Source organism: Cyanistes caeruleus, chromosome Z, assembly GCF_971803275.1.
Source record: "Cyanistes caeruleus chromosome Z, bCyaCae1.hap1.1, whole genome shotgun sequence".
Classification (NCBI taxonomy): domain Eukaryota; kingdom Metazoa; phylum Chordata; class Aves; order Passeriformes; family Paridae; genus Cyanistes; species Cyanistes caeruleus.
Window position 1 is genome coordinate 73,589,651 of NC_141732.1, and position 13,955 is coordinate 73,603,605.

The 13,955-nt window shown below is 40.2% G+C and overlaps 1 protein-coding gene across 50 annotated transcripts in view; it reads left to right on the top strand.

Annotated features, from left to right (window-relative positions):
- Position 1: 1 nt before the first annotated feature.
- The window catches only part of UBAP2 (ubiquitin associated protein 2), a 126,184-nt gene continuing 112,230 nt past the window's right edge, over positions 2–13,955 (top strand). For 7 of the 50 annotated variants that reach the window (XM_086869472.1, XM_086869483.1, XM_086869486.1 and 4 more), the window contains exon 1: positions 215–557. The gene's annotated coding sequence lies outside the window, so the exon portion shown is untranslated. Of the gene's footprint in view, positions 185–214; positions 645–13,955 lie in introns of those variants that run through there. The other 43 variants (XM_086869494.1, XM_086869504.1, XM_086869507.1 and 40 more) reach the window with 18 other exon arrangements.

Sequence of the window (13,955 nt, forward strand, 5' to 3'; positions counted from 1 at the left end):
CGCTGGCGGTGCGTGAGGGGCGCGGGGAGGGGCTGCGCTGGAGCGCGTCGCGTCACGTCACGTCACGTTAGGGGGGGGGGGGAAAGACGCCGCGCGCGCGTGGAGGAGAAGGAGGAGGAAGGGGGAGGTCACGTGACGGTCGCGGGCGCCGCCGCCGCCGCCGCTTTGTGAGCGCACTGGGCAGGTACCGCGCGCGCGGGGGGCGCGCGGGGCCCCCCTCACCCGCCCCCGGCCAACGGTCCCCGCGCGCGGCCGCTCCCCCCTCACCCGCCTCCGAGGCCCCGTGGGCCCGGCCGCGCTTTGTCCGGCCGGCGGTCCGTCGGTCCGCGGGTCGGTCGGTGTCCGCCCGGGCCGCCCAGCCCCGGGCCGCCCGCCGACGGGTTGCGGGGGGACGCGGCTTTGCCCTACTTTCCGTAGCGGCCGCCCCAGGGAAGCTTCGCCCTGGCCTAGATCGCCTTTTCCCCCCTCCGCCCCCCTCCTCTCCCGCGCAGCAGGGCCGCGGGTGCGGGTGGCGCCCACCTGGCTGGGGAGGGGGAACCCGCTTGGCCCCGGGAGAGGTGGGTTCTCTCTGCAGCCCCTGACAGCCGCGGGAGGGGGTCTTGCACCCCGTTCGCCTTCGAGGAGGGTTTCATCTTGTCTTGGAGGTGCTCGTCTCCTTCACCGGGGGTTTCCCTCTGGCTGGTTGGTGCCTCTAGCTCGGGCGGATGTGAGGAAAGCGGGACCAGCTGGACCCCGCAGATGAGGAGTGGGGCTGGCGGCAGGAGTCAGGCCAGAGGGGAGGTGGCTGTTCGAGAAGTGAACAAGTGGATGATGTAGTATTGATCCATGACTTACGCAGGGCTCTACTTCCATGTTGTGGTTGCTCATCCCGTTCCCGGGTGTTCCCTCGCTGATGGTGGGGGGGGTCACAGCTGCAGACAATAAGATCTCAGCAGCTACAGTGGGTTACTTGAGGACATGACAATGAATGAACCATTCCCTCTGTTAACCTTCTCTACCTTAGTCCTTCCTTTCCATCGACTGTGCGTGGTTGCTTGGAACTGAGTGTCACAGCAGGGTTTTGCTATTGGTCTGACTTACCTTGCCTTTAAAAACAACAAAAAGAAGCTCTTCTGCGTTTTCTCCTGTTGCTGAAGAAAATTGCAGCAGCAAAGGGAAGTGGTAGGCATTCCCGTGCAAGAAGCCAGATGTAGAAAGGACCTAGTGCATGTTTTGAGTCTTATGGCAAGGGTCTAAACCCTCTGATGTGCAGTAGGTTTAAAAGCTTGTGCTGGAATGTCTGCAGCGCAATTGGGTGCCACCTGGGAGCAGGGTGGACTGGTTTGAAGCTTTCTCTTGTAAGCGTGTTAGCACCAGGAGTGTGGATGAGCAGAGCACCCTTGGTTGTGTTCAGAGGAACGGGATGTTTTGTGGAGCAGAAGCTCGGAGTTTGCTGCATAGCTGTGTGAAGGAAGGCTGTGGGAGGGGAATGGAGGGGCTGTCCTGGCTTGAGAGCAGCTGTTTTTTTCCAAGTAGAGAAATTGGAGCTGCATGTGAGGGAAATGAAGGGAGGGGGAGCAGTACTTGCCGTTGAAACAGAGTCCTTCACAAAAAATGGCAGCGACTCAGCCTCCTGGCTTTTGCTTCCTTAATATTTACCAGGCCCTTTCACCAATTCCTTTGGTTGTATCATGTTCTCTAATGGAATATGGGTTTGGATTCCTACCTGTCTGACTCAGAATTTATACCTGGACCCAGTCTCTCTGTGGGGTTTGACCTAACTTGTTTAAAGAATTTATTTTTAACCTTACACTAGGTAACTTGAAAGCAAGCAAAGCCAAACCACTTTGTAGGATTAATGATGTTTTGTGACTCTTGAAAATGAGGTGGCTTTTGTGTTTATAACCTCAATAATTTGGAGGTGGGGAGGAGTGGGAATTGAACAAGCTCTGTCCTACTTTGTTCTAGTTGTAGTTTTATCAGTGTGTTGATTTTGAAAACTATCTATAGTAAAAAAAGCATGACATTTCTGAAATTCTGACTGCTTCAGTTATTTTGGCCCATCGTCCATAAAGCTCCTGGTGCTGTGAGTTGCAAAAGGGTTTGATTATTTGAGGGGTTGTGGAAACTACAGAGTCACCACTAAAATCTAAGGAAGCTAGGGGGAAAACCAAATAATCTTGTTTGCTACCAGAAGCTGTTATTTTTTAACTTTTTTTTTTTTTTTTTTGTTTGGCTCTTCCATTTTTTTGAAGTTGTAGTTCTAGAACCTAGAAGTAGATTGTTGTTGCTCTATATTTCTTCCTTGAACTTTTATTTTAGATGATGATTTCCTTGTAAAATGCCATTTTTTGGTATGTTTCATGTTTGTTGCTGGTGTTATCCTATTGGTATTGGTCACAGCAGAGTAACATGCTGATGAACAGTGCTTGAAAAGTGTATGTGTCATATACTGTTAATGCTCTATTAATAATCAGCACTGAGAGTCTTAGTATTAGTATGTTGTATTATTTGTTTACTTGCAGTTTCAGTCACGTTTAGTATCAATACTTAGAATAGGTACTTCATGAAAGACTAGGAGTAAAACTTTGGATCTCTTATGAATCTTTTCATTTATCTGTTTCTTATTTGGTGGAAGCACATGGGCTGGACTATGAAGACCCATGTTCAGTGCTTTGCCACAGCTTTGTATGACCTTCCTGAAAGGGAAACCAAGTGACTTGTCCACTTTGTAAAATACAGATTAAAGAAACCGTGTTGTATTTGTAGACTTCAGAATTATTGAATGGAAGGTGCTAGTGGAAATTCAAGTGATATCCACTGCAGTGTTGTTATTCTGCTAGAGCATTTGGTGAATTTTAGGTTTATTTCTGATACAGTCTGTTTACTTGCAGCCCATTGGGTCCTCTGTGCTTTTCAGAGAAGACCTAGTTTCGACTTGCACTGTTTTTCATATAACTTCCCTAAACAGGTTACATTCATTAAAGTGAGAGCTGGGATGAAAGGTTGTGTAATGCCTCCTTTGCAATTACTTCAGGTTCATATTTTACAAAAACTGTACAAAGGGTTTGTCTGTTTTGCTCTAACATGAAAGTCCACACTCTTTGATTTTGGCCATCTGCACTGGGAGTCTGTTGGAACTCCCCATCCGCCTGGGGCTCCTGCAAGGCTGTTCATTCCACAGGTGTGGTACCCTCAGCCCTTCTCATTACATCTCAATGCTTCAAGGAGTAAATAGGGACTGCAGACAGGCAATTTATAGGTGGTATGGTCTGATGCTGAAGATCTCATGGCTTGCTCAGCCTGCTTTTACTACATCATAAATATTTTGCTGAGCATATTGTTTTACTTGCATGCTTTTTAGGTTGTAAAACCTGTAAAATGGGTTATGCGAACAACTTTGTGCAGTTCCTTTGGATGGAATTGTTTCTATTCTCAGTGCTATTGAAATTATATTTCTTTTTTGTCCAGCTGTCCTTGGGAACCTGCACAATGTTGTGGCTTCTTTTGAAGGTAAAACTGTTAAGCTTTTTTCCCCTCTCTCCCCAGGCTTCTTAAATCAGTGTTCCAACAGATGAGCTTGGAGGAATCCTTAGCCTAGCTGAGTGTAGCATTTTGCATTAAAAACAATGAAATGTTTCCCATGTTGAGAGGGCTTTGATCTTTCTTAAGGTTTGCCTGAAGTAATAATCCTATGGTGAACTTCATGGTTTTGTTTTTCTGCTATATCATACAGGAAATACAGTTTATTGCTGTAGAAGATGTTCAATGGAGTTGGTGTTGCAGAATCATTTAGTATGTGAATTTACAATTAAATGTAGAAAACACAAATACTTTGTTAATCTCCAGATTTGAATCATCAGGTTGCACTTTTTAAAACTATTTCAGTGGGGGGAAAAACGCTTACCTCAGTCTGTTAGGTGACCCTGTGGTTGAAGGTGTAGGATTTGAATTCACTAGTTATGACCATGTTCCTAAACATTTTTAATGGTTAGCTGTAGAGAGGAAGTCTTTGTGCAGTTTTCTTGCATCTAGCATTGGTTTAATCTAGAGCATTTCATTGGTATTTCTTAAGATTCAAGTAGAGTTTCTGGAAGTAGGATGATACTTTAGAGACCATACTGAGATTGCTTTTGAGAAGGAAAGCATAGTATTTGTTTCTTCTCCATTTGTTTTGTTTAGTGGTTTGAGGATGATGGATATATAGTAATATGGAATGAAGTGTATGGCTTAGGAACCTTTTTGCTTCCGGTTCTAGTTTGTTTCTAAATGTTAACTGAATCGTGGCTATTTTGTCCTCAACGCTTGGCTTTGTACTGTTTCACTGTTTATGTTTATCCATATTTGAAAGCTATTTGCTGATTTATTTTTTCTCTGCTCTTCTTTGATTTTCAAAATCTTAATGTTTTACACACAATTTCAGCAACAGGAATCCTGGTACCAAACCTTGCAGTGCTGTTGGGCCATACATAGTATATGGTATTCAATAAACCATGGTCCATGTGTTTGATGGGTTGTTCCCCAAGGGGTGGATGTCTGCTTTTACTTCAGCTTTCAGTCACAGATTCCCGAGATCACTGACTTGTGATCCATATTTGAGGCTGACATAAGAGAGGCCTAAGTTAGTGATGTTAACTTTGGGTGACTAAGTGTGATGAGGAGGAACAGTACTGCACTTCCTGGTCTTGTGCTTCACTTTCTTTTATTAGCCACTGAATAAATTTCTGAATGTTTTGAACATGGGGTGAGTGCCAAGGGGTAGCTGTCTGAAATTCGTTTTAGAGAAAGATTGAAATAGACTTATGAGGTTGGTCAGGTTAAGTTAATAAGTATGTAAAAGTGTTTGTTTTTCCCTTTGTGCTTGAGAAAATGCTTTCTGATACAAGTCTTCATCCTGTTGGGTTTCTTTGTTGTTTCTTGATGTCCGGATTAGCAGCAATGCCCAGAAACTATTCTGTGCATCTTAGAAAAAGATGCTTATTATCTGTTTTGAATAGTTCTCTGTTATAACTGCAAGTATAAAACTCATTTCAACTTATTACCTGTACTCCTGTTTTTGTTGTTTATAATTTTATTTGTTGCTGAAGTAGTGTATTTTTCTAGGTTTTTGTCCCAATGACTTTTAGCTCACCTGGTTTAATTGAAGATTCCCTTGATTTTCTCTATGTTACTGTTGGAGCAGAAATGCTACAGCTTAAGAGTTGTCTCTAATGAGGCTTGTGGGGTATTTTTTGATAACAGCTTTTCTGTTGAAAGACTTTCTTGCCTTTTTACTTTGCTTCTTCATGGGCTTGCCTAGGCTCACAGGGACTTCTGGAGGTGTTCTAGTCTCCCCATGCTCAAACAGAGTCATCTACAGCAGGTTGCCCAGGACTGTGTCTGAATGTGTTTTGAATATCTCCAATAGAGACTCTGCCACCTCACTGAGCAATCTGTGCTGTGCCAGTGCTCTGTTGCCCTCAGGGCACTAAAGTGTTCCCTGTTGTTCACAGGCAGCCTCCTGTGTTTCAGCCCATTGGCTTTGATCGTGTCATTGGGCACTGCTGAAAATAGCCTGGCTCTGTCTGTGTACCTTTCCTTCCGGTACTAAGACATTGGTGAGACACTACACGCCCCCCAGGCTTTTATCTCTGGGTTCAGCTGCTTGACATAGGCAGATCTATAGTCCTTCAGGCAAACTCAACTCATATGTCCTTACTGGCCTTTGAGAAAGAGGTGGATTAAGCATTGATTTAATATGGGAGGTGTGGTATTCACAGTAATTCATGATTCTTGGTTGGTCAAGAAATGGGTGGGTTTAGAGAAAGTGCTGTGAAAATGCAGTAAGAGGCATATTTCAAATTTGATTAATTTTTGCGCTTGCACATGAGGAGTAATTGACTATCCTGATTTTGGCCGAGTTGAAGACAATAATTCAGCAGTCTGTGAGGCAAGAAACAGATTGAATGCTTGATTTTCTTGATAGTGATAAAATTGCCTAGGTCCTTTGTATGTTTTGTTTAGGAACTGCATGGATTGCAAATGATGACTTAAATTAGAATACATCATTTATGAGAGGTTAGACTGAGTTCTTATAACATATTGAACAGTCCATTTTATGAAGCTGTGTACATCAAAATTGTTTTTAAAAGTACTTTTTAATGAGACTGAAGGCCAAGTTTTGCAGAATTATGAGTTCTAAATTAGAAGCAAACTGGAGCAGCCTAGTTTTTGTACTCTGGCAAGTCCAGACACCTTCCCCCAAAACCCCAAGACCTCCACAAGTGTAGAGAAAGGTTGAGATAAAGTTAGATGGTTAAAATTACTTTCATAGTGTTATCGAATCTGGGAAGTGCTGGGATGATGGTTGTAGAACAGTCATCCAAAATGAAACATCACTGAGGTGCAGTTTTTGCTAGGAAACCCCCCTCAAATATTTGGATGACTTTGCTCCCTTGCTGATTCTGTGGATTGCTGGGGAGTGCTTTTGAGAACTTTGGCTATAAGAGAGAGTGAAGCAAGAATGTATTAACTTTTATATTGTTCTCAAATCCATTAAAATGACTGATCAAGAAAAGATGTTCAAGTTTTTCATTAGTTATGAAATGACTCACCCAATATAAAATATGATAAAACATAATGCAAGAAACTGCAAAATAATCCCTTTTCAGTTAATTTTAGTACTTAAGTAAAAATTGAACACAAAAACAATTGAGTGAGGCATCTTTCCTTTCAGGTGAAAACAAGGTGATTTTGAACATTTGAGCCAGACTGTGGTAACCAGAACCCTTTCCACCCAGCAAAAAGGCAGGTAGCTGTTTGGAACTGGAACTGAATGTAGGGGGAAACAAATGGAAGAGTTGAACAACTGGAATCAGTATCATTTTCCTTCTTGGGACTTTGTTTAGGAGTGGTGAGCAGCCAGGAATTGGTTTTATGGTTGTGCGTCCACTTTATTGACAGCCTGATTGAAAAGTTGACATACAACTCTTCCTCCTTTTCCAGTTGCTCCACAGTACTGGAGAAAAGTTAGGATCAGTTGTTAACGTGGACTTTAGATGATACATTCCTTGACTTAACAGACAGGTTCTAATGCAGTGTGTAGAGGGAGAAGGACAGAGTGAGTTGGTTGTGGAGGAGCAGGAGGAGGATGTAGTTTGGTGCTAGTTACAAGACAGGTTTGGGGTGGGGGAAGAGTTAGGTGTTCTTGATATGATGGGTTCCTACTTTGATTTGTTTGTTCAAATTATTTGGAGTCTGGTTCATATGAGAAGAATCAGTAATTCTGGGGAACCTTAGGTGTGTCTTAACAAACAAAATTCCTGCTTTAATGAGCTGCACTGAGAGTAATGAAATAATGCCAGGAATGATCAGCCCTGGTAGAGTGCTTGGGGGAGAGAAAGGGGTCTCTGTTCTCAACATCCCTTTTGGCTGTTAGATCTGCCTGGTGAATTATTTGACACCGAGGCTATGTTTCAATCCTTTGAAGTGGTGTTGCTCTGTTAGTGTGTAGTGGCTGTGTCTCAATGCCGACTGGAAATTATGAGGTTGTTGTGCATCTTACTTTTGGTATTCCTATGAATGTGTTTGTGCTCTGCATTTACAGGTATCTAAAGTGCAGCATTGACAACTTGCTGTATTCCCCCTGAAGTTTATATATGAACAGATATGCTGGAAAGACTGAAAGTTTTTTAAGATTTTTTTTTTTTTTTCATTTCTAAAACAGAAATGTTGAAGGGGATAAGCTATCTGTTCTGGCACTCAATAATTCTGAGGAAAGTTAGTTCTCTGAATAGATTCACTGAGTCATTCTGTTGAATAAAGTAAGAACATTACCACCTCTTTGTTTCCCTGAAAAATCTCAACTTCACGCTTCTCAAGTTCTCTGCCAGGTGAAGTGACCTCATGTAAATATAGGTCAAACACTGTGCTGAACTTAGCTAAAATGTATATGTGTACTTTGTTGATTTTGTTACAGTTAAAACCTAAATGCATAAATCTGGAAACATGGCAAAGCCTAAAAATAGAGCATCACACTAGGCTGGTTTATCTAAATGCATGTTTGGGCATTATAACTCTATTTTATTTTATACTGCTATGGTGTTTATGGCTAGAAAGGCGTGGGGCTCTGCTTTCCTGAAATCTTAAAAAGCAGCTGGGAGGAAGTGGTGTGTTAACTTCTTCCGGGACTTGGTGTGCATTGACCTCCCAAGCATTAAGCTTCAGGGATGTATCAAAGCTTGTTGAAATACTGACCTATAATCTGTATTCTTCATCTCTCTTTTTCAAAAGTTATATGTATATACATATATGTGTACATATATCTATAATCAAACAAATGTCTAATTAAAAAAAAAAAAGGAAATATCCCCTCAGCTTAACTTTAAAAAAAAAATAAAATTAGGATCTCTATTAAGCTTCAAATGAGTTTAAAAGGAAAAAATTCCCTAAGAGCTCATCTTGAGGAAGATGGTGGCAATGTTTTCCACTTGTATTAAGTTCAAAACATCACAGCTCTGAGAGGCTTAAGGTTAACCAAAGCACTATCATATGTTTCTGGAACTTAAACTTTCAATTATTTTACAGCAATTGGGTAACTTGCTAAAGCTCTAGAAGTGTGCAGCTAAAGAAATACTTTTTTTGTAGTGTGAGAATTTTAATTTAACATCAGTGTACTTCTAATTGTTTGACAACTTCCATTTCAGTCATGGTAAAATGTCTGCTGTCAAGTGAGTTCCAGATAAATGTTTATTTAATTTTAGTTGCCTCTGAAATAAAATTACAGCCTTTAGTGTGTTCACAATAGTCTTTAAAGTTGATTTTTTAATTTTTTTTTTATTCACTAGATTTCATTGTAGTTTTTATTCTTGTTTAATGTCACTGCATTCCTTGATCTCTGTTTTATTCCTCAGTTGATTGTGGTAGGAACTGATAAATCAGTCAAACAAAGGTTTGTGTTCTTAAATGTACTTGCATTTAGAATATATGTAAAAGTCTAACATAATCTCAGATATAGAAGGCCTTACTCTTGGTGCTGTGTGTGCTGAGAATTTTCTGGGTTTTATTTGTTCTGTATACAACATTTGAGATTTTTGAATGATTTTAATGGAAGTTATGTCTCTGCCTCTTAGAATGAGATCATTAATTTAAACATGCTTTTTCCTTCCCTTTCTTCTTTTTCTGGCAAAATAAAATCTAAAAGGAGCACAAAATGTTTTTCTTGGAGGTATTTGCAACTCCTCAAATGGACTTTTGTGAGTAAGTGGAAGTCAAAATTCTACTCTTTCAAGTTGCTGTTTTCAGCAGTCGTATGTGTACTCCATAATGTTTAAATGCAGTGTATTGAGAGTTGTTTTATCCCATTCTATCAGTCCCTTGCATTTGATCCTGCATGGAAAATCCTGTGATGTAGCTGCAGGCTCACAGTATCTCGCAACAAATTTCAAAAACTCAGACTTCAGGGTAGTGTTCTTTTGAATATCAAAACTAAGGTCATTCTAATGCCTTCTTCCTTAGAGGTTTAGAGCATAGCAACAGGGTTGGTAAGTATGGTTTTTCTAATATTGGACACCCAACCTGGAGGAACCAAAAGGACAGTACCTACTTAGATGAGGCTTGTATAGTTTAAAAAAAACTACCCTGAAGCCCTTCAGAACGGCAAATTTCAGTGTTTTGAGGGTGAGACAATGAGCAGGTTTTTAGCTGTTTACTTTCTGCTGGTTGCAGTTTTGTGTCACTGATGTCTCTTGTACTTTTTCCTCTGATCAGAGGGGGTATGTTGCATTCTTCCTTTTCAATTTTTATTTTCACTTTATTCTACTTACTTAGGTTCTTACTAGTTTTCAAAAAACCATACTTTGGACAGTGTATTCATTGAACTTGAAAAACAGTCTTGTGTTAAATTGAGAACACATTTAAGGCATCATACTGTTCTGCATTTTAAACTTGCCTACCATTGGTTTCTGAATTTATTTACAGTGCCGTCTTGGCTTTTTCAGCAAGTGTGCTTAACAGCCCCCTGCTGTTACAGAATTTTTAAACAAGGCTCTGTAAGTGACTGAAAATTATTGCTATGTTTAAAAAGCTGTTACTTAAGTTTGTAATGCAATTTTTAGAACTTGTTTTATCTTGGTTATTCTTTGCTCATCCTTTGCTTGATTTCTGTGTACATACAGCTTTCTGGTTTGCTTGGAGAAAACTGATGTTTACAACACATCTTCTGAAATGGCTTTCAAGCTTGTTGTTGTCAAACCATTTGTTTAGTGAAGTTTTTATAGGTGCAGTATGCTCTCTATAGCTGGTACCTGTAATATTTTAATGCTGTTGCTAGAATTGAACTCTGCAGTTAGCACAACGTATATTCCAGGTGCAGTCTCACAGAATTAATATGTGTACTGAGGGTGAGGTGTACAGTTAGTATAAATAAGCTATTTCAGAAGCTAAGGTGTGTGTAGAGTACAACTCCATTTTATTTCAAAAGTGAGTAACTTCATCTTGCAAGAAAGTGCTTGGTCTTTCAGATTTTCAGTGGTAAAATGGACAGGTCACTACAATCTTTGAATATTTTAGAAAGTACATTTTCTGCTTAGGCATTTTAATGCCTTGCACAGTACATGAACTTGGCATACTTGTGTGAAATTGAGGACTGTGATTCATTACTATGCTGTACTCAACTAACTCAGATTACAAAAATATGTTAAAAGGAAATTTTAACTTTATGAAAATAAGGGAATATATTAATATAGAGAGGAATTTTTAAATGGTTTAACAATAGGAAGGAAATTTTGAAAAAAAGCTTTATGTACTTGTTCAGATTTTGCAGACTCAAGAAGAAAATACTCTTGCCCTTTTGTCAATTTTATTGTGAGCTTTTGGCTTGGAACAAAGTGGTGGAGAAGAGTGACAACCTACTGGAGACAGAAAACACAAATAACATTTAAGTCAGATCACATTTGCAGAAAAAGGTACAGCTGGAGTTGGAATGGTGGCATGGGTGTTAGAAAAAACATACGGGTTGTTCTCCACCCTATTCATGTTAAGAGAGAAAGTCAGTACTGAATTAAATGCAGTAAAACTGGGCAAATGGACACTTTATGTGAGTACCTTGTCTCTTTGGTATCTTCCTCAGAAAGTTTAAGAAACTAACAACTGAGTGATGAATTTCATTTTGATTTAACTTCAAGGGTGAGAACAGCCTGGATTGGATGACTGTATTCCTGCTGTTAGATTGAATTATGCGTTTGAAGGCATTTTATTTGCCTGCTCTGTTCTAGCATGTTTTAAGTTTTAGGTTGTAAAGATAGTTAATCCTTCATCTCTTTTAAAAGTTTGGTATCATTTTGGTGCAGATGAGGTAAACCTGACCTCACATGAATTCTAGAATGATGGAGTAACTGAATTTACACATGACACCAAGTTGAAAAGCTGTGGTTGTGAGGAAAATAATACTCAGAAACAGGCGGGAAGGCTTCGGGTAAACCCAGGTTTTCTGACGGAAGCAAGTTAACACGAGGAGTAGTATCAGAGGTAAATTGTCAAACCTGCTTGCTTAAAACTAGACAAAATGGTAACAGTGGTTTGGACTGTAGAAAGAGCAATCCAGAGGTGGCAGAGAAATGGAAGTGGTCTTTGATGGCTTTCAGTTCTTGGTGCTGCTTCAGTTGTTTCTTGTTTCTGAGCCCCTGACAGTAAGTTTGTAAAAGGATTTCACTTCTCACAGCGTTTAACTTAAATGCTAAAGTGAGCCAAATGGCTGATAGTTCCATTAAGATGTTATGTACAGTGATTGTGAAGAAAGGAAATGGTTAACACTGCCTTACAAACTATTTTCTTTTCAAGAAACTTTTTTCTACAGACTGTTATATCTTTTTCTTCTTCTGAAACTTTAGATTTAGAGTCATGAATGTCACTGCAAGACAAAAAACAAACAAAAAAAAAAAGGCTTTTTTTTAATTTTAGTGGCTATTCCTGCCTAAGATGAATTTTTAGAAATATTGTAACCTGGGACAAAAATATAGAAAGATGTTCTAGAATATTTTGCTGTTTTAAAAAATGTTTTTCTGCAAGACTCCTGGCTTTCTTTGGTTTTCTGAATATATGAACATATCACAAGGAGTGATTGGTGCTGGTGGTCTTCCCTTGGTGTCTGGTTCAAGGATTGAACTTTGTACATGTGCAGGAAGGATTGAGCTCTTTGGTGTTGCTACCAAAACCGAAGCTAAAATCAAAAATCTGCTATCACATTTTATAGATGCAGCCTTACTGAATAGAGAGTGTATTTAATTCTGTATCACCTGTGGCTTGTAATTTCAGCACTGCTTTTTTTTTTTGGTGAGTGTTGTAATGTGATCTGATGAGTGGCATAAGTCTTCTTAATCCTGATGCCTTGAGAGGCTACCTAGGACAGAGGCTGGACAGTGTTAAAGGAATAAAGTAGGTGTTTAAATAAAAGGTCTTCAAAGGATACACCTTGGGCAGTACAGGAGTTTGGCTTTGGCTCCACCCAAGATCGACCATGGGTCACGAGTTTCACACTTTTATAAGTTTTGATCCATTTACATGTTTGGGTTAATTGTCCAATTACAGCTTCAGTTTGAAGTCCCATCCTTCCAGATTGCTCTCTTCAATTCACTGTTGTCTGTACTTTTTGGGCCTCAAGCTGCACTGGTGTCCTTGGTTCTTGGGCTGGAAAAGGATCGTTTTGTCTAACAAAACTGTAAAGAGAACTTGCTAACAGTTTGTATGAAGTTCAGGGTTATATACTAATGCAGTACTGAATCTGGAAAATATGAAAGCTAAAACTTAAGGCATCAGTCTTGCCCTCCAGAACTTCTCTCTGGTGGCACTTTCTACTTTGTCCCTTATTGTCATTTCTAATGTGAATTAAATGAAATAGCAGCCTTTTTTTTTTTTTTTATTTTTTTTTTATTTAAATGTAGTTGAGTGTGTTTCTGCAAGTGTGAGAATGTCTCTTCTCTTGCTCGGCTATTTTTAGTCCTCTTGCTTGTATCTGTTTCTATTCAAAGAATTCCTTTGGAAGCTGTTCCAGGAGAGAGTGGTTTGATGACGCTGATGGGGGCAGGGAATGCACAAGCAAGGAGTGTGTTCGTGATCTGGCAGTGAGATGTCCAATGTGCAGCACCGCTTCCTGTGTGGCACCTTGTTTCTGAGCTCCCCATTCAAGAGAATTCCCCCTGCTGGGTATTGTTCTGGCAGGTGTTACCTGGTTCTTGGTGTCATTTGGAGTGCCTGGGTTTCTGCTTGAATCTTACTACATGGTTTGTTTTTTTGCAGAAACAGCAATTCATTTTACATGCTGTTCAGGTATGGGTTGTTAGAGCAGGTAACTGAAGTATGCGTTTCTACTGCTTAATAGCCAAAGCCAGCAGTTCCCAGTACTTTGTTTATCCCTGCTTTTTTTTTTGTTGTTAAATTTTATGAAGCAATTTATTCTGGATTAGCTTTCCCAGTAAACTGGTTTAAGTTTTCATTTGTTATTTAGCAGCTTTTTTTTTTTGCTTTTTTTTTTTATGTGCTTGCATGGATTGTGAGTATGGGTAGCTGTTGATTATAATGGTGGTGATAAGTGTGGGTGATCCAGTGAAACTGTTTTTGTTGTTTTAACTGTTGTATCTTATAGTTGATGGTATTGACAAACTGGAAGCCTGAGTGGTGTGTGCGCTGACAGCCCAAGCTTTAATTGTTCTGGAAGTGTCCTGCTGACATTGTCATAAGAAGAGCAGGGAGCAGTGGTTTTGAGACGGAGTCACAGTTAGTACAGGAAGGTCATCAACCCTGTGCAGTTTGAGTGGTGTACTTCAGTCTTATCTGAAATGCTTAATCCACTTAAGTATTTTTTTGTGTGTGGTAGTATTGAAGGGTTAACCAGAGTGTGGCCTGAGTTTGTGTGTACTTTCATGTATTCCTTGAAGAGAACATTTATAGCTTGTGTAGTTGGTACGCTACAGCTGTTTTCTCACCTGCTTACATATGTGTGT